The 21,066-nt window shown below is 48.0% G+C and overlaps 1 pseudogene; it reads left to right on the forward strand.

Moving 5' to 3' along the window:
* The first annotated feature begins 815 nt into the window (after window positions 1–815).
* On the forward strand, window positions 816–2,095 carry LOC120848832 (annotated as a pseudogene).
* The last annotated feature ends 18,971 nt before the right edge of the window (window positions 2,096–21,066 follow it).

The following is a 21,066-nucleotide window of genomic DNA, read 5'->3' on the forward strand; positions in this document are numbered from 1 at the left end:
ACCACTTAGCCGCTTCCGGTTTCGCAGTCCTGAACTGACAGAAGGAATGGCGAGTACCCTCCGAACGTCAATGCTGAGTTCGTGTTCTCGGTTAGGGAGCCTTCATGTGCGCTTTGCTAGGGTGATGCCACCCTTTGTAATACCACTTGCCGACAAACCAGCTGCCATTTTGGTTCTCGGCGATAATCCATGGGGCTTATAACCCTACCGGAAACAACCAGCTTATCTCACAAGTTCGGAGCAGCCTTGTGGAACCCACGGAGGGAGGATTAGCATTTTCCCCCTCAGAAGGGAGGACCGATGGACACAAAGGCCACTTTTCGGCGCACAGGGAAACAACGGCCGTTCGTGCAGCCTCGGCGGCTGCACGAACGGCCGTGAAGCGAGTGGTTCAGGCAACAGTACTACAGGTTTTACTTTAGCTAGTTGGTACATACTTGAATGGAGTCAGCTGAACAATTACAAATTAGAAAAACAGTGAGAGGAAAAGAGATAGGGTGCCATCTCTTTTCCTCTCACTGTTTTTCTAATTTGTAATTGTTCAGCTGACTCCATTCAAGTATGTACCAACTAGCTAAAGTAAAACCTGTAGTACTGTTGCCTGAACCACTCGCTTTACGGCCGTTCGTGCAGCCGCCGAGGCTTCATCCAGAGAAACTACCTCGCGCTTTTAGCATGCGTGGCAAACAATATTCAATGCTACGGTGAGACGAACTATAGTCTATCCCGCGCCCTCGTAGAAGACGCTTTCGCGAAGACGAAGGCCCAGCAAAAGAGAACCGATACTTGTCTTTGGTTCTTCTCGACTCCTCAAGATGCTCCGCCACCACCAGCACCGCCACCGGAGGTTCTCCGTCTTCCTCGGTGAGCCACGTGGTTTTAGAGAATGCGGAAACGCAGGGGGACTCCGGAGGACACCCTGCTGATCCAAGCTGTGCCGCCGAAGGCAAAGACCGCGACTTCAGTGGGCACCAAGGCATTCAGTCCGGCGGCCCCGGCATTGGCTACACGACGGCTATACGGGGCGCACTTCCAACGGACCACAGGACTTTTACAGAGGTCCACCGGACCGCGACGGTGCCAGTTACGGCCCCGTGGGCAGCAACTTGTCTCCGAATGCGTCAGGCCGCACCAAAATCTTTTGCTGTTGGTGTACGGCCTCAACTGTGATCAGATGAACACCGAGAAATTCTTCAACCTGCTTTGGCTGTACAGCAACATCGTCAGGATTAAACTCCTGAAGAGCAATTATGGCTGTGCCATGGTGCGGATGGGGGACTCCTGGACGTGAAAAAACCGGCGAGACACCAGAACAACGCGCAGTGCTTTGACACCAAGATGCAGCTGGTGTACTCTAAGCAGGAGTTCCTGAACGAAGTGCGATTGCCTTTCGAGCTTCTCGACGGTACTCCATCCTTTAAAGGGACACTGCAACACTGAAAGGGAATTTGAGCTGGCTAAGGTTTTTATTTGTACATGACGTATTAGAGCCCAACTACCCAGAACACAAGTAGCGGCTCAAAATTGGTTTTTCTTCCGCTTGGAAATTACCGATGTAGACCCGACCGTTTTTAGTCGCGCTCACTCTTTTCTCCGTGCTCACCTGTCGTTTTATATGGTTTAGACACAACCACCGAATGTAATCAAAGTCGTGAGTCTTCGAAGGCACACACGCAATAATCAAGATATAAAATAAATATGATAACCACTTTTTGCAGTTTCTAAAAAGCTGCAAAAGTTGCACAGCAACGTGACTTCCGCGAAATCTCTCCTCTATATTTCTTCCTCCTCCCTAGACCAGTTTCGATTTCGGTTTTCATGCATTCGCGCATTGTTGATTTAGTAAAAATATACATGACGCTGTAGGAAAGTATTGCTTGGGTAGTCTCCTGACACCATAATAAATCTCCTGGCAAAAGAAAACATTAAACATTTTTTGGGGGGTGTCAGTGTACCTTTAGGGCCTTATATTTGCAACCGCAACAACTGCTTCACCAATCCGGAGGCGGCCTCCAAAAACCGCATCTAGTCACCATCGCATGTCCTCCACTTCTTCCGTCCCCTCCTTCTTTACCGCCACCAACCAGAGGGCTAGACCAAGGGCCAGAGGGAAAAGGGGAGGAGGTTGTGGGTCATGTCGCCCATAAATGCAACAAACTCCAACCGGTATCACACCAGGGCTACAACAGCTATTCCGAACACTGAAACTGTCGTACTCGGAACTATTAGCTCAATGTGACACTGGAATCGACATACCGATGGAATTTTTTCTGGGTTGTCTGTGGTCACCGCGGCCGGCAAACGTTCAGTGTTTAACGCCGTCGGCCACACTCGTTTCCCGCGCCTGCAGGGCTGCTGCGCTGCAAATCGGGGCAGTCACGACGGAAGTGGCAATGGCGACCGCTGCCAAAGCGGCGCACCGAGTTGCCGCGGTCAAAGGCGTGCGTGGAGCTGGCGTGCGCTTGACTTTGTGGTCTTTCGTACTCTCCCTCGTCGGACCAGCGATCCGCGCCCCGGGTGGCATGGGGGGTAGGATTTTCAAGGGCTTTCACTCTTGCATTAGTCTGGATCCAGCTGGGCGGGCACGTAGCCGGGGGTCTGTATTGATGAATGGTCGCCCTCACTCCCAATGCCCAAAGGCGTAGGAGTCCAGCGCACGGGGGGGAGAGACCGTGCCATCCAGGGTTTGGCGGTGAGTCGGAATTATTCTGGGCCCTGGAGCTTGCCAGCGCATGATGGCTCGAGAGATTATTCAGGCGGCGGTGTTGGCCGATACTGGACCTACATCAACGAGCGACTCTTGTACCGTGTGGGCGTTCCCGGCCATGCGGTCCAGGGTCGAATAGGTGCGGTCAAGCAGGTAGGGCGGGAATCTTCGGTGGCTCTGCCGCACGACCCGAGCAACCCTGTCCGACTCCGATGCCGTTGGACAGGCTCTACGAATGAGCTCCCGCGTTACCGGACAAATTCGGCTAGGTTTCTTCCGGGTGCCGCGTCCGGGGATACAATTCTGGCTGGACTCGTGGCATGGTAGCTAGGTAAAATAAATTATTCTTGAAACTTTCGCCAGAAGACTTCCTTGTTGAGGAACGGGGTCGTAATGGGCCACCTGAGCGCGGCACTGTCCTGGAATGCAACGGCCAATGTGCATGGGAGGACGAAAATGCCAGTCTCCAGAGAATAGCTTATAGGCAGTCAGCTCTGCATGGCATTCGGCCACAAACTTCCGGTCGTCGTAGCCCGTGTACGACGGGACCGCAAGCTTGGACCTTCGCCATTGACCTTGGGGTGCGTGGTCAGGTTGTGGTGGTAAAAACTTTATTTGCGTGTGTTCAGACTCAATTAATGTTTAGACTCAAATTGAAGTTCAGACTCAATTTGCTCGACCGTTCTGCAGAGGTCGCCGACCCGAACCATAAAGTCCGTGGTCGTCGGGTCAGGCCCTCTCCGGTCTCGCCCTGGTCCGCGGTGACTCCGCGGCGCGTGGAGTAAGTGAGCACAGAACAGCGAAAGAAAATGCCATAGAACAGACAAAGAACACGACATAAATATACACAGAAGTCAAGACGCTATGGAAGGCCTCAAAGATGGCGTCAAGTGGCCGACGTCTAGTCGAACGGTCCCAGAGGTCTATTGGGCATAGAAAAGGCAAATCGAAAAAGCCGGTCTAGAAGTCTGCGGTGCAACCCGCGGGCACAGTGCAATACCCGTGCCACACGGACAACTCGAATGCCATTTACAACGAATGACATTTGAACGATCGGCCAATCAGCGTGCGACACTCGGAGCGTGGGGCGTTCTACACGTGACAGATTGCAAGCCGACCCGTCGATCACACGAATGTCATTCGATGTAAATGGCATTTGAGTTGCCCGTGGCTCGGGCATTGGCGACATGAGCGATCGAAAGCATCGCTGTGGTCGGCCCACCACAATTGGTCGAATGCTGACTATGACGTCAACAAAGGATACATCATCGACGGAAATAAGAGGAATGTAAGAACTTCAATTTTGACGGTGCTGGCAGTGGTGCTTAGAGAGTGCTGTGATTTCAGGCTTCCACCATGCCCATTACAAACACCATCGAACTAGTTGTTCCCAAGGTAATGACGTCACGAAAGGTAACCGAACGAGGGCGCCACCGAAACATCTCGCCGCTAATAATATACACTCTTTAGGTGAGGACACGGCGGGGCTGAATGCGCGCCGCGAGAAATAAGATAGCGTTCGTTAGACCGGCATCCAAAAGGCTGCATCCTTCCGCGGCCACCGTGCCCGCGGCTGACAATGTCGCCGGCGGCTAGATGGCGAAACTGTGTGAGAGCGAAAGAAATGATCTCGTTGCCATGACACCCCGGTACACCGTGGTCTTTCTACAAGTGCGACAACCTCGCTGGAGCTCTGCGCGTGTGGAGCATGAGGCGGCACGAGCCGTCTTGTGCACTGCTGCCTGCCTCCTGCGTCTTACACCATGCCCATGGGGCGACGAGTCATCTGCCGTATCCGCTTGAAACCATAGTGAGAGAAAGAGAGAGAGCGAAAAGCGAACTTTATCGGCACGTCACGAGGAGCACGCTGTCCTCACCTGAAGAGCATTATCTTACACCGTGCCCGCGGGAGAGCAGTAGGCCTCGTGATCAGCACCAAATATTATACGGTTCGGTGTCTACTGCTCGCTTGCAAGAAGGACCAACCGTTATATTTCTTTCTGCAGTCAAATGACAGTCATTAAACACGTCAATTATTTTGTTAGCTGCTTCAGCTGTTAGCTAGAATTATTTATTTTGTTTCCAAATGATGACATAACAAGATCTTATTAATTGAAATAAAAATCTATGTTTTTCATTTTGATATTATGAGATAATTGTTCTTATACGAAGCGCAAGTTCGTCTGCTTCTTGCGCAGGCTTGCGAGTATATCAGAAAGCGGAGCTCTAATTGGCAGATTAAAACTAATATTGGGTAGACCTCAATACATTTAGTATTGAGGTCAGCCCACTTTCTTTTTAATCAAAGCCAATCAAAGCTCGGCGTCGTTCTCACGTCACCGCATCTCCTTCGCAAGAACCAGGCTACTTGTTTTCCTCATAACCTTTTGCAGTCAGTGTGCTGAGTCACGTGGCTTACGGAGCTGGAGCCAGCCAACTCACCAAAAATTGAACATCGACTGATTTGGAAGCATGCCAACTAGGCGCAAAAGTCCAGGGCACAAGAACGGATTAGAAAAGAAACGGATAAGCTTTTTTGAGAATAGTTGTGTAGTCCTCGCAGAGCGTGCTATCCGGTGCATTCAAAAATAATTTATTTGACGTCGAAATTGTGTTAACTCATGCATGAGTAGGCAGGGATTATACCTGGACACGCTGGACTGAAATTATTTCACCAAGGTGCACCAAATCGTGTCACAGTATCTCGGGACAGGCCAGGACACGCCAGGACATCAGACTTGTTTGAATTTCAGCTGTAATGTATAAATATTTCAAGAACACCAGATCCGGTCAGGGCACGCAACACACCAGGCACCGCGTCTGAATTTCCGCTTTAGTGTAAACGTAAAAACACTCTGGACCCGTTCTGGTAGATTTGTTTACTCTGTACTTTACGTGACCTTTTTGTGGGAAGTGTCTTGAGGCTACTCAACGTCAGCTCATAGGATGCCTATTTTCCCTTCACGTTTAGCGGCGAAATTGAAGTCAAGTTATCACATTACCACGTGACACCAGAACGACACGAGCACGTCAATTTCGTCACTTTATTTGTCGGGCAATTTGACGTCACGTGACATGAACTCATGGGACGTTACGTCACACGAATGAGTGACGTCAAGTGACGTGACGCCACGTTGATGAGGTGTGGTGTCACGTCACATCAAGTTTTCACGTGACGTTACTCCCCGCGCTAGATTTAGCAGTCGAAGTAGTAAATATTGTTCGAGATCTCGCAGGCGGCCTCGATAGTTCTGCAGCACTCTCCAAAACGCTCTATAAGATTCGGAAAGACGTAGGAACGTCTACCTGCACACGTGCGCAATATCAGTATCTTTACCGCAAAAATAGTTTCGAAGGTGAGATAACGGTTTATGAAACTACCTCGTATCGGGGACTTTTAGCAAACCGTCACCGTGTTTCCCGTACCGTACTGCCGGAACCTTTCGCACGTGCTTCTAAGCTTGCGCTCCGCGACCACGTTATCACCTGGGCTCGCGCTTGAAAGCATGCTCCAAAGGCACCAGTAGTGCGGTACGCGGAACACGGAAACGGTTTGCTCAAAGTCAATATTTTCTTCATATCCGAAACGGTTGTTTAATGTCTGCTAAACAAATATACAGAATCGCTCCCAGCATAGCATTCAGTGTGGGTTTGCAAATATACATGCCGCCGAGGAATTTTGGTTTATAACATTCATCATATTAGAAATTGTCTATGCCGTGTTTGTTACATTTCAAGTTTCTCGTTCGCAAACCTTTGTCTGATTAAGTCCTTCACGGAACGAAGTGATTAAATATACTATTATATCAGACGACTCTAAGTGTTTTATACGGGGTGACGGCTTGGAACATATTAGTGCAAATCCGCCATAAAGGCGACACCATCCGCTCTCAATCTACATAGTTTGCGTTGACTGGGTATTCATCTTTATCGTCGGGAAGCAAATAGGAAGATTTTTGTATAGACTGGAGTATTGGCTTACAGCTGGAGTTGTAAAAAAAAACAGTCTATAGAATACGGAAAACTAGTTGACCCCTGCCCGTTTCGAACTCGATAAGCATCGTCTCGGCGTGCGGTCATGTACAACTACTGCGTGGTGCAGGTTAAAGACTACAGGATAGCGGTTGCACTGAACTGGATAAATTGCTTGTGTACAGTTGGGAGACAAGTCGCCCGTTGAAGCAGACTATGTTCTAGACTGTTTAAACATACACGCACACCAGTTGTTGTTTTTTTCTTTTGAAAACGAGTTGACCACTTCTTGAAACAGAAAGGCTCACATGAAAAGTGGGGTGAAAACTCGTTCGTTGCATTTGCATATGCCAGGGCTTTAATATCATGTTCGTCGGTACGGTCGTTTTGCAAATCAACCGCCACCTCCTCAATTCACAGATTAGAACGTGCTACTATAGTTATCGGTATAAATTATTGCAATATAAACGGCAAAAAGGGCAAGGAGAGGACGAAACATCCTGTCCTCTCCCTTTTTGCCGTCAGGTTTTCGTTCATCCCCCCCCCCCCCCTCCCTCTCCCCCCGTCCACCTTCTGGAGTCTACAGAAATATTTTAGAGGCATCACAGCTAGTCTATTGTCTTTCGTAATTCGGTTCTTTTTCCCAGGTATCAGTTAGTTAGCGCTCATAATTCGATCGCAAGCGCGTCATAAAGAGGGGATGCACGTGGTTTTCTCTTCTCAGTCTCTTGACAGCTTTTGACGCCTCCGCACTCCCTCTCTATTTTCAAACTTATGTTTGGAAACTCGTCTGGAAATAGGGCAGACAATACCAAGCATACAGACAGCATCCAAACGGCCGGCGCAAGCTCTGGCGACTCCGAAAACGATGCACTCTTCTATATTCTTCGGCGCTTTCGTCCTAAAGACTTAGTTCCCTTTTATACCGTCTCCCCCGTTGCTAGCGCATCGTGCAACATTTTACCGTATTATTTTCAAACAAGCGGAGCAAAACGGTGCTCTGTATATGGCGAAGCGAAACTGCCTCCGCCGCAAAACGCTGTCCGAAGATCGTGCAAACGATTCATTAGTGTAAAGCATTCGGGCGGGACGCAGATCTCGGGTCCGCAGCAAAACAATCGACCACCGGAACGCCGGGACGCGCTCCTTAATTAAGCCTGAGCAGATGCCTAGAACGAGTGGAGAATTGAATGTTATAGAGTCTTCCGGGGTATTCCAAACGATTCTTAAGGGGCTAATGTCTGGGGACCCGGCGATGGGGAAGAAAGGGGCACATAGAGAGGGAGGACGTGTTTTTGAATCAGGTGGCGCCGAGAAGAAGAGGATGGCGGGAGAAGGGTGTACTACCGCGGACCGATTTCATTGTGAGGCCTAACAATCCTCACGGCAGATGGCGGTCGCTCGCGTTCTAGTCATGATGGCGAATGAGCCGCCCCAAACGGAGGAGAGATGGAGGGGGGCCTTGGGGCGTTGCAACAGCCGCTCGAAAGGTACACTAATTAAAAGCTCGAATCGCGAGCGGGAGTTGTTTGCGGCAGTCTCGATAAGGCCACAACCACTGTTTTGTCATTGACGATCAGACTCTACGAGCGCGCTATGGCGTTTGGCTAATCTTTCTCTCTCGGCATGTCAATTTTGGCTACGGGTTATTTTACCGAGCAGTTTTTATTTGAAAAGGTTAGGGCAAGTGGCATTTTCTACAAAAATACATCAAGAGAAACCGAACTCTATTATGAAAGGAGCACCGTAAAACAGACGTTTGTTCGTTACAAAAGACGACAAATTTGAGTTAACACACAGTTATATAAAAGCAATTGAACAAAAGACGTTGAAAAATTGTGGGCGAAAACTATATGCATCGAACAAGAAAACTCACTTATATTGGGCACTGGTAACATAGGTACAAAAACCATAACAACAACAATGTGACGTGTTGGGCTGGTACGCTTGAGGTGAACATCTCAGGGAGAAACAGCGGCCAAAAAACTTGGACACGAGTAAAGAAACATACACCAAGGGACGGTGCTGAACTAACAACTGTTTATTACACACATGAGGGAAGGCAGAAATTAAGAAGCACCTTAATCCGAAAAAAATAGACACACACACACACACATGCGCCAACCGAGAAGATATTATGTCAAGATAGGCCGAATCAGTGGCTATGTAATGTCCATCATAGTCGATCAAAGGCACCCGAATTCTTTTTTAGAAAACGCCACTGACGGTTCGCTGACACACCTCCCGCCAAACTCTGAGATATAAAAGTCCTCGATAATTTCCATTGTCACACTGTCTCTGTATTTATCAAAACAGTCACTTAACTAAAATTAGGCTGGTACTTGCAGCCCCGGCAGTGTAAAGGTAGCAACCCCCCAACACTGGCCTTGAGTGAATACGAATGTTATATAAGTGTGTCATTTAAGCAGCGGCCCGTTTGTCCAACGTACACATTGCCACACGACAAGGGGATCTTATAAACCACGCCAGACACGCACGCCACAAACGGTACTACGTGCTTTTTGGGGCACTTCTTTTTCGACCGCTTTTCGGCAGTAGCACCGACCTTTACACATATCTTACCCATTTTTTGCGGGGCAGAGAACACCACCGGAACACCATAGCGACCTCCGACTTGCTTAAGTTTATGGGAAACCCGATGAAGGTAGGGCATGACCACCATTCCTTTTTTTGTCAAATTTAGTTTTCATCCTCTCGTTCCTTTAACATTTTTGAAAAGAGAGCTTGCCACCTCATTTAAAAGGCAGATGGAAATCCTGACAGCCTCAATAATTAACCTGGCCGTTAAAGCTATCTGTCATCAAGTGGACGCAGGACTTTCTTAGGGCGGACCCAAGACAAAAAACCGCTATGACCTTTCGTTGACCTCTCGTCTTGACCTTGGCCTTCACCTATGGTTGTGCTTTCAACAAAAACGTGTTTTTAGTCGTTTAGACCACGAACCAAAATTGGTAAAGAGGAGCTAGCGGTCTCTTGTCTTGGGTCTGCCCTAAAAAGGTCCTGCGTCCACTTGATCGCGGACAGCTTTAACGGCCAGGTTAAAAAAATGAGGTCGTCAGGATTTCCATCTGCCCTATTGACTGAGGTGGCTATCTTCTTTTTAAAAAAAGCTAAAGGGAGGGAGAGGATGAAAACTGTATTCGACAAATGAAGAATGGTGGTCGTGCCCTACCTTCATCAGGTATCCCATAACCTTAAACAAGTCGGAGGTCGCTATGGTGTTTCGTGGTGTTCTCTGCCCCAAATGAAATAGGTGAGATATGTGCAAAGTTTGGTGCTACCGCCAAAAAGCGGTCGGAAAAGAAATGCACTAAAAGAACGTAGTACCGTTTGTGGGTTTTGTGTCTGGCGTGGTTTATAAGATCCACTTGTCGTGTGGCAATGGGTACGTTGGACAGACGGGCCGCTGCATAAATTCCAGACATGGGCAACATTCGTATTCACTCAGGGCCACAGTGGGGGAGGGGGGGTTGCTAAATTTACCCTGCGGGGCTGCAAGTGCTAGCCCAATTCTTGTGGCGTCACTGTTTAGGATAAACATAGAGACAGAGCGTCAAGGAAATTTATCGAGGCCTTCTCTATCTCAGAACTTGGCGGGAGATGCGTCAGCAAACTGTCAGAGACGTTTTCTGAAAAAGAATTAGGGTACCTTCGGTCGACCATGGCTACGTTTACATGGATGCGACTGCAGCGCATCGAATCCAGTTAACGAATCGAATCGGTCCATGTAAACAACTCGGATCGAATCGGATCCGATCCGATCCGATCCGCTGGGACGGGGTGGTTTGAGACGGTCAATCCTAATCGAGACTCTCCATGTATACGCCAGCGGATCGGATCGAGTGCTCGAGCGAGCGATTACGGGAGCTTTCCTTTGCTTGCCGCTAGGCAAACCGGACACCTAGGAAACAATCTGAAGGTCACGAGGTTTGCGTTGTGATCCTTCGACACGAGGTGCCGCTGTTGGTCGATCCGAATCCATGTAAACGTAGTGGTTCAAGTGAATCCGATTCGCTAACTGGAGCCGATGCGCTGCTGTCGCATCCATATAAACGTAGCCTATGACAGGCATCACGTAGCCACTAATTTGTCCTATCTTGAAATAATATGCTGCTTGGTTGGCGCGTGAGTGTGTCTAGATTTTTCTGATTGAGATGCTTCTTGTTTTCTTCATTCCCCTTTTTGTAAAATAAACGACAGTTGTTAGTTCAGCGCCTTCCCGTCGTGCACTGAGAATACTGTGTAGCGTTTGAGATAATAGACTGTCTAAATAACTTAGAATAATCGAGCGATCTCGCTAAGCGTTCCGCGCATGGGTGAAGCTGCCATTAATTCAGTTCACAGGAGGCAAGCGGCAGTGCCCCTTTCGTCTCGTGCTGTCTCATGCTCTGCACGTGCAAAGCTTCAGTAAGGCTGTTTAACGTGCAAAAGGACTAAGGTTCTCTCTATGCATTGCGGCAGCGGTGGCGTCAGCTAACAGGCTAGTGAGATAGTTCTATGAAAGTTTTAGATTACTGAGATTAAGGCATGGCTTAAAATAGGAACTTGTTAGTATTACAAATCAGGCATTCAGAAAAGGTTTGGTTATGACCACGTATTTTATGCGTTAAAATAATATATATATACAGTACAAACTTTCTACGCCCTATTTATTGCATACATAAATATAATGGTAATACAAGGTCCTTTGAAGCCTCGGGGATAATATTGTTTAGTATACCTAAACGGGCTTGCAGCAATGTTCGTACTCTAAGCAAATATCGCCTATAATTATTTCTAAAGAGGACATCAGAGCTCCCCAAACCCATGCAATTTCTTTGTATAATGTTTGGTTTTTAGACTCAGCAACTACCCGAAGAATTAAATTGGTATATTTTATAAGCAAGACCATAAAGAACAAAACGTATTACAATTATAGCTCCTTTTTCTTAATTTTGCATTTACTTTTTTTTCTGAAACGTGAAATATTTTAAAGCGCTTCATTTTTAATCTCTAATTCCCGAGCATTTCTAAAACCATTGAAGCCACAACCACTATTCCTGATTTTTGGAAGCTGTAGATAATTTATTTCGAAAATGTATGTTACATGGTCTTGATTCCATCTGTTCCTGTTTTGTAATAAATTGACCAAGTTAGCACTTCGGCGAGTGTCGGAAAAGAGCCATTTCGGAGTCAGTTTCTCTACCACGACATTATCAATACGAATATGATCTGTGATCACAGTCGTATTTATTACCCAAAAACGTTCGGAATGTGTTAGTCCGCCTCGAATGACTCCTTGCATGACCCAGTTCTTTTCAATAAGTTCAAGATTTCGTGGCGCGGGCTTAGCTTTTTCTTATTTGAGGACTAACTACCTACAACCTTGGTTTGTCGCTTTCACAAGCATGTTAATAGGAAACAATGATTAGAATGTTTCAGTTGATCGTACACAGCGGAAAGCGGACCCAACGGGCTCGAGCTCAATGCATGCTTCGAAGCTACGCTACGAGCTCCCGCTAGGGTGCCTTCCTCAGCGCTTTGCTTGGGGTGATGACATCAGGCCATTTTGTTCCAAACGCCTATTTGTATTCTTTGTTCTGAAGCACGTGAAAAAACTGATTCGCGCACGCGCTTGTGGCGCTGACTGTGCTACAGCAACCTTTTTTACTGCAATTTCTTCGTATTTTCCCTGCTAGCGTGTGCTGTCGGCATCAGGTACTACAAACAATGGCATCACCCTTAACAGAAGGATATTCAGGCACTCTAGTTCCCGCTATACACCTTTAGGCTGACTCTAGACGCTCCGTCTTCAGTCCGAGCTTCCTTCTCTTCCTACCGCGAGTGTGTACATAAATGCACGCGCAACTAAAGGTCTGAGGAAGTCAGTGAGCTCACGCTGAAGGCGGAGGTTCTAGTCTCAGCTTAAGGGTGAACGCAGTATACACTGTAAGAAAAAATAGAGGAAAAAGGTGGCAACTGCGCGTCTTCCTCCCTTCTACTCACGCGCCCCCAAGCGGACACGAGAAGAGACGAGGAATGAAACGTTTTTCTCCTTCTCCTGGCAGACGGGAGAAAGCTTTCGACCTCTGGACTCATCTTCTGTCGGTTTCGTTTTTTCGAGCAAGTCGCGCACGCGGTTTAATAAATGTTGTTAAGTTAATTGAACTTCAGGCGGCAGCGAAGGCCGCCTGCAATTCCGTATTCTAGTTCAAACGTGCGGAAAATTACGGTTGCATTGATGCTTTTACCACTAATTTTATCAAACGAGCAATCGAAGCCGCCAGAAACAGCGAAGTTCCGGAGCAGTGCCAGAGGCGCTACGTACACTGTGCCAGATGGCCGTCTCCGGATTGCGGGCATTGCGTGTCCCACGCAGAACTACAGAAGTGGAACCACGCGGAACTGTGTCGACGTTTTCGACGTTATGGAAATTGCATGAACTGCGTCCAAGACAGGCAGGTTTTGCTGCCGGCTGCCTTGGTGCCTTCCGTGCTGAGTTCGCTTCTGTTTTCCGATGCCGAGTGCAACCGGCAGTCAACGTGGTTCTGTATTTCTGCGTGTCAGCAACATAGTCGCAACATCGTGAAGGCATTGTTGTGCATTGTGAAAAGAAGACTGGAATTATCGCCAATGTGACCGTGTGTTCACGTATCAGTGGTGTAACAACAAGATGATATGACGTAAACTGTCGGGCATTGATGCCGCTTTCGGAGGCTTCGGGGTGTCGCAGGTTGGCATTCCGCTTTAGATTAAAGAGTTTAAGACCACTTCAGGGATTAGGTGCAATCGATCGACGTGCGGATAGTCATGTTGGAACGCTGGTCTGAACAGTAAGCTCCTATCGTATAGTAGCCAATGTGACAATCGGTTGTCTCCTCCCCGAGAGCGACTATGCTCTTGAGAAAAGACTGAACAGTACAAATTTATGACGGAAAGTACGTATATTTACAGTGTGGAATTTTAGCATTAAAAAAATAGTAGGCAAAATCGAGAACAAAAAGCTACCCTTTATTTTGCTGTTTAAATATACCCCGGTTGCTGGAGAAACTGCCCTCCAAGTGGCTCTCTGGGAAGCGCTCTAGAATCGTTTGAGCTCGCCACAGCCTAGCTCCGTACAGTTAACACCTGCCGCATGTCGCGGCTTTGAATACATTCAAGTTGATCGAAAATCGATTTCTCTGCCCGTGAAGCATCACTTCCCGCTGAATGAATATCCGTTCTACATAGATTGATTCAAGACGGCAACTGCAGCCGTGCGCGAAGAGCACAAATAGAAAAAACAACACTACAATAAAAATCCCCGCAGGGGGCACCTGTGATAGCAGGTGTTTGGAGAGTGGCGTTTTTACGGACCCCGAGCCCCGCAGGGGGCGCCAGTCCCTTATGTGCTAGGTGCTTGGTGGGTAGCGTCACCAGGAACCCCAGCCACGTGGGTTAACATACCCGCACGCAGGGGCACCTAGCTTAGTAGGTGCTTGGTGAGAGGTGTCACTACGAACTCCGAGCCATGTGGGTTCGCCCACCAACGTCTGGCTGTGCGTGGCTTAACCCGTGTCCGGGGAAAAGGGGACCCTGGTGGTTGAGCTGAGCCCGGGGTATGTTTGGACCCTTCGGGGCCCCCGGGCGAGGCAGTACACCGCTTCGGCTTCTGCTTCTCGTAGACGGGTGTCCTGGCTTGGCCCGACTTGGATGATTCAGTCAGTCGCCTATTCTACCCTCTTCTTCCTTATTTCACTTCTCCTCCCACCTCTTTCTCTTTTCTTCTCCACTTTCTTCCTTCCTTTGCTCATCTTTTTAGGTGGCAATGGCCAACCTTGAGAGGAAGCAGGTCCTGTCCCTGCAACCACACTAGGGTATAGTGCCTGGGCAGCACTGGTAGAATAATTGTGCCAGCCAAGCCCATCTTGCTATGGCACATTGCCTACCATCTTGTTGGGCTCCGTGGTAGGCGGTGCACCCGGGCACTGAACCTTCCTTTCCATGTTATGGGTTCTCGCGCAAAAATCTCCCTCGATTGGCCCCTGAAAAGGGTCCGCACCGAATTCCAAGCCACTAAGGAGACACCACCTACACCTGCCAGACTTCCCAAGTTTCTAGTCCTTCACTCTGAAAGGGAGAAACAGCTGTCGAAATTATCTCCATTCCTTGTTGCGAAAACACTCGAAGGTGTGGTCGGTAAGGAATTTAAAGCCAAGAAGATGCCATCATGTCACCTACTCGTCTAAATTTAATCAAGCGAGCAGAGTGCAGCTCTCCTTGCCTTGAGTTCTGTAGCTGATCACGAAGTAACAGTCACACCTCGACGCACCTTGATTCCATCCAAGGAGTTATCTCCGAGGATGACGTTCTTGAGACCACTGACACTGAAGTAGTTTGGGCCTTTCGTATCAAGGAGTTATCGCTGCAAGGCGCATCTCCCTGCGCCGTGATGGCCAGGGACGTAAAACCAAGCACATAGTTTTAACTCTCCAATCTCCCACACTTCCCGACGCGGTAAAGGCTGGGTACCTGCACAGCGGGGTTCGGCCTTATGTGCCTAACGCTCGGAGATGTTTTAACTGGCAGAGGTTTGGCAACGGCTCTCAGAACTGCCGTGGTAAGGCCACTTGTGCCAAGTGTGGGAAAAATGACCATTCTGCAGACTCTTGTTCTAACGAAGCCCAGTGTGTGAACTGTAGTGATCCACGCCCAGCGTATTCTCGATCTTGCAACACAGGGAAAGACGAGAAAAAATTGCTTACCTTGAAAGTCAAAGTAAACCTCTCCTACCCGGAAGCGCGCCGTCGCTATGCGTTCTTCCGCAAGGGTAGCTATGCGCAGGTGGTGCAGCAGGGACTTGCACCACTGAAGGTTGCAGTGGCAACACAGACGCACTTTCTGGACTATGGGAAGCCACAGCAGTCCCCAGCGCCCCAGCTGAAAATTCAGCTTCCAGGGCGTGCAATCTCGGCTGGTGGGTCTGCTGACCATCCCAACCAGAGCGCAAACACTCGCGCTCCTGGGGGAAAACAGCCTCAGACCTCTCACGTAGAGGGTACGCAGTTGCTTCCTAAACTCAGGATGGGCCGGCGGCTACGGCAACCATCCCTCCTCGGCGATGTCCTTCCAGGTAGAATGGTCGACACTCTCGCCCACACCCCATGGAGAGAGCATCATTGAGGGAGCGGCATGACTCTCGTGCCGCTCCTGCAGCACCTAAGGGGCAGGAACCGGTGCACTTGGTCGATTCCCCGCCCAGCACCTCCTCCGCCCATTTGGCTGGGGCTGGTCGTAGACGGGGCATAGCGCACCATCCTCCGAGACTACCCAAACCAGCAGCAAAGGCCTCGCCTCAAGAAGTAGAGGCAATGGATGATAGTATGGAAGTCTTCATTCATGTGTCTGACAAAGACGACAGGGAATGGCTAACTCAAAAGAGTAAACAGAACAAAAAAAACGCGTAATTCCCCCAAAGTAATGTTGGTGACCTATACATGCCATGAGCGGCAGATTTGTGACTTTTCATGTATTCCTTTCTAGTTTTAAAGGTTTATCTGCGTTCTAGTTTACCTTTTTCATTGAATTTTTTGTGGCATTGCGAAATTTCATTTCATGCAGTGGAACTGCCGCGGTCTTTTACGAAATATTGATTATGTTAATTTGTTTACGGACGATTTACCTCCTAATCTTCTTTCTTTACAAGAGACACACCCGAGTGATTATCATAGGTCAGTATTGCGCCGCCATCAAGTTTTTAGAAAAGATCGCCCAGCACCTAATTCATCTGGCGGAGTAGCTGTGGTTGTCCAGAATGAAGTCGCCTGCTCTCAGACTCCTCTTGCTACGCCTCTTAATGCTGTGGCTGTACGTCTTCCTTTGGACCGCCTTATTACTGTCGTTTCTATTCATATTCCACCAAACACTTCGCTGCATCTTCATGATTCTCAACGGCTGGCTACACAGCTTCCTCATCCATTTTTACTGTTAGGAGATTTTAATGCTCACCACCCCTTGTGGGGTTGTGCTCGTCAGGACTCGCGTGGTGGGGTAAATGTGCAATTTTTCTTATCTTCTGTGCTGTGCCTTATGAATACGAGAGAACCAGCCTTTTTTAGCGCTGCTCACAACTCATTTACATCTATTGACCTTTCAATTTCATCCCCCTCAGTGTTTTCTACATTCACTCGGAAAGTTTTAAATAACCCCTTTGGGAGCGACCACTTTCCAGTTGTTTTGGAGAGTCAGGTTTTTATTCCAGGCCTCATAAAACGCAGTCCACGTTGGACACTGGAAAAGGCAGACTGGGGCCTTTTTTAGCCTAAGCTCGGAGCTTAAACCTTGCATGTTCTTGCAATTAACACATGATGAAGCCACCACATACATTACAGATCAGGTCATAAATGCTTCCTTTCGCTCCATCCCTCAGACTTCACGTAACATTGCAAAACAAATGTAAGCCAAGGTGGAATAAAGAATGTTCTGCCATAGATAGAGTCTCAGAGAAATAGAGCTCAAGCTCGTTCAACTAGGAAGCAGGCAAAGAGGAAGTCTCGGAAAGGTTATCTTACCTCCATCAGCAGCTACGTCCCAGCAAATGAAGCGCGGGAACGACTTCACAAAGTCGAAGGCAAATACCGCTGTTTTACAATTCCTCTCTTCCCTCATTGGATTCGTTGCGCAACCAGGCTAATGTGTTGGGCGAATATCTTGCAGCCATTTCTAACTCCTTCCATTACACTTCAGCGTTTTGTTTAAGTTTAAGACAGATGCAGAAAGAACGAAAAGCACCTTGGCAGAAAGAGCATCTGCACCCTACAATCAACCGTTTACCATGGTCGAGCTCCAAATGGCTCTGAATGTCCGGAAAAACCTGTCCCCTGGTCCTGACCGTATATATTACGAGATGATCCGACACTTGTCAAAGGAATCACTCGCTGCCCTTCTCGCTTATTTCAATGTCTGTGGAAAGATTCACACTTCCCTTCCGAATGGAAGCAGGCAGAGGTTATTCCGCTGCTGAAGCCTGCAAAAGACCCTTACTTTCCTTCCAGTTACAGATCATAGCATTAACAAGTTGCTTGGGGAAAACTTTTGAAAGGTTAGTTAATAAACGGCTTGTTTATTTCTTTGAACAACACAATATTTTGGATATAAATCAGTGCGGCTGTCGACCTGGGCGCTCCACGACCGACCGTTTGGTTCGGCTGGAGACAATTGTACGCGAGGCATTCGTGAATAAGCGGCATTGTGTATCAGTCTTTTTTGACTTAGAAAAGGCTTATGACACAGCTTGGAAACATGGCATCCTGCGCGACCTTTTTATGTGCGGAGTACGTGGCCGATTGCTTTATTGCATAAAGAACTTTCTGTGTGGACGCACTTTCCGCGCCCGGCTAGGCACTACATTATCTGATTCGTTTGTTCAGGAAAACGGTGTTCCTCAGGGCGGAGTCCCGAGTGTCACTCTCTTCGCCGTAAAAATAATTCTCTCTGTCAGGTCATACGTTCTTCCGTGTCGTATGTGGATGATATTCAAATTTCTGTGCCATCTTGCAATACGTCTAGCCCTGAAAGACAGCTGCAAGTAACCGTAAATAAATGATTAAATGGGCAAATGAATATGTTTTTAAGTTCTCTCTAGAAAAAACAATCTGTGTCCCATTTTCTCTGCAGCGTTGACTTTGGTTTGATCCGACTTTCAGTTAAAATTGAAATAGCCTTGCAGTAAGACCGCAGCATAAGTTCCTGGGAGTGATATTCGACTGTAAACTTAGCTTTGTACCTCACCTCAGGCGGCTGAAGCAAAAGTGTTTGCAGACTATGAATATCCTAAAGTTCTTTCTCACAAGTCTTGGGGCTCCTATAAGAGGTGCGTGCTTCGTCTCTATTCCTCTCTCGTACGATCACGTCTTGAATATGGTTCTAATGTGCACGCGTCTGCTAGGCCGTCTGCATTGAAGATACTTGATTTAATGCACCACCTTCGGTTGTGTCCAGCAAGTGGTGCTTCTCGAACATTCCCTATCTCAAGCGTGTATGTTGACTCTAATGAAATGTCACATGAGAAAAGGCGGCAGCTCCTTAGTCTAGTTTATGTTTGCAAGATGTTATCGGATTGTAGTCATCCAGCTCACACTTATACCCGAGAGTCTAGATTTTGTCGTACCTTTGACTGTAAGCCAACTGTTGTTCGACCCTTAAGTCTTCATTTTGAGAACCTTCGTCTCTCCCTTGGCCTGCCTCGTAAAAATGTCTACCTCCTAGAAAGTGCATGTCATACTGCCCCATCGGATATCAAGCCTATAGCCTGCGATTGGTACTTCACAAACTAATAAAATTGTCTCCCCACTCATTTTACAACAGGAATATCTCGCTCGGCAAGAAAAGCACGATAATTATCATCAATTTTACACTAATGGTGTCAAGTCCTCAACGTATGTAGGCTCAGCTGTTCATTCAAATTCGTTTACACATTAACACGGCAAAATAATGTCGCTAGCATTTTTACTGCCGAGCTAAATGGCGTGCTGTCGGCACTTGACTATATTATCCCATGCAAAGTGATGAAAGCAATTCTTTTTGTAGACTCCCGAAGCGTTGTTACTGCAGCATGTTCACTTAATCCAGCCAACAACAATTTGACTCAACTGGAACGTGCTAAAGCTCAGCCGGGCCTCGGAGATGGGAAGGATATTAAGTTTTGTTGAATCCCGAGCCATGTGGGCATTGCAGGCAACGAGGCTGCAGGTAGACTGGCAGCCTCTTCGCGTAACCTCTTACCATCACGCGCATGCGTACCATACAAAGACCTAACAAGGCCCATACGGCTTGCACTTCTAAAACTGCGGCAGTCTGATTGGGGTTTGGCCGATAACAACAAACTTCATATCATCAAGCCAGGCATCGGTACCTGGCAGATCTCCTATAACCGGAGCCGTTTCCGTGAGGTTCTCCCGTGCCGGTTGAGGATCGGCCACACCTTCTTCGCCCATCGATACCTGCTTGTTGGTGAGGAACCACTGGTGTGCGACCACTGTGGAGACACTTTGTCTGTTCTACATATTTTTCTTTGCCCTGGTCTTCTTCAACAACATAAGTCCTTCTTTCCTTAGCTCCTGAGTTTGGAGCCGCCTTTGATTATCGGCACTGTAGACTACTGCTTGTGACCATCACAACAGTGGGATGGAGCAAATGCGTCGTAAAGTTTTGTGACGAAGAGAATGAAAGAAAAAGTCGCCTTTAACCTTATCATTACGCCGCAACAAAGTTTGGTTGGTGCCGCATCGTGCCAGTATACCTGTGTCACAGTTGTTCTGTTATTTGGTCGCACACGTAGTTTCGTTTAAAGGGATGGTGCATTGCCGACCTGCTATACAAGGAAGCACCAACATATATACGGCCATTCGATAACTAGACACGCAGTGAACGTTTTCTGACCTAAGATGTGGAAACTTTTTAACTTTCGAACCTTTTCTGGAAGTCTAGCGAGATCACTACTATGTTGTGCGCGGTAAAATTAGTTATAGGGTGACTGCATTTCACGTTGACAACGGTAACCGATGTTGTCTCGCTGGCTAGACATTCAGCGTTTAATTTGGTAGCTTGTGTTTTTAACTTGTTTGAGGCAATGTGAGAACATAACCCCTTCCTAGCCCAGCCCTTGCTCCTCTATTGTTGGAATAAACGAAAATATTGTCAAACTATTTGAGATTTCATCTAGGTGCCATACAGCGCTAGCTGAAGGATTTACCACTCGTCCACAAAACGAGTACAACTTGGAACGGGCACCCTCGCATAAATAAACAGGACAAATCAAGCGAGTCATCTGCCACTTCTTTATCTGCCTCGTCCTCGTCCTAACCAAGGACTACAGGATCCTCTTTCGTGTCAACTTCCTGGCCAAAAATAGGTTCCTATAGAGGTGCAATTTTAGCTGGCAGAAAACCCAGAAATACTCCGACAAAAAGAAGTCTGCGAACCACCCCGGGTGCATTCAATGGATGCGATGCGATTCCACCCATTCTCTGTAAACCGTAAGGCGGAGCGCGGCAGCGGGTAAACTTTGCTGCTGTGAGGAGGACAGTGGATAAGGACGGGGACACAAGAGAAGTGGGTTCAATCCCCGCCCCAAGCCTGTCTCAATCTGAATTTGCATCCTCGCGAGTGCGCTCATGCATCACTACTGCGTGGTGCATCGGAGCGAGCAGTCCTAGCTTACCGGCTGCATTTTTCGACAACCAACGTGAACCGATGTCGCCATACTACACCAGAACAACAACCGGACGTCTAAATCTCTAACAATTAATTTTTTTTCTGGTTCCCTTTGAAACGGCGACATCATACCGACGTTTTGCACCAAGAGGCGGGTCGGTACGACTTCTCCGGGCTATATAAAGAAACATTCG

This window comes from Ixodes scapularis, unplaced genomic scaffold (assembly GCF_016920785.2).
Source record: "Ixodes scapularis isolate PalLabHiFi unplaced genomic scaffold, ASM1692078v2 PGA_scaffold5__190_contigs__length_132052651, whole genome shotgun sequence".
NCBI classification, from domain to species: domain Eukaryota; kingdom Metazoa; phylum Arthropoda; class Arachnida; order Ixodida; family Ixodidae; genus Ixodes; species Ixodes scapularis.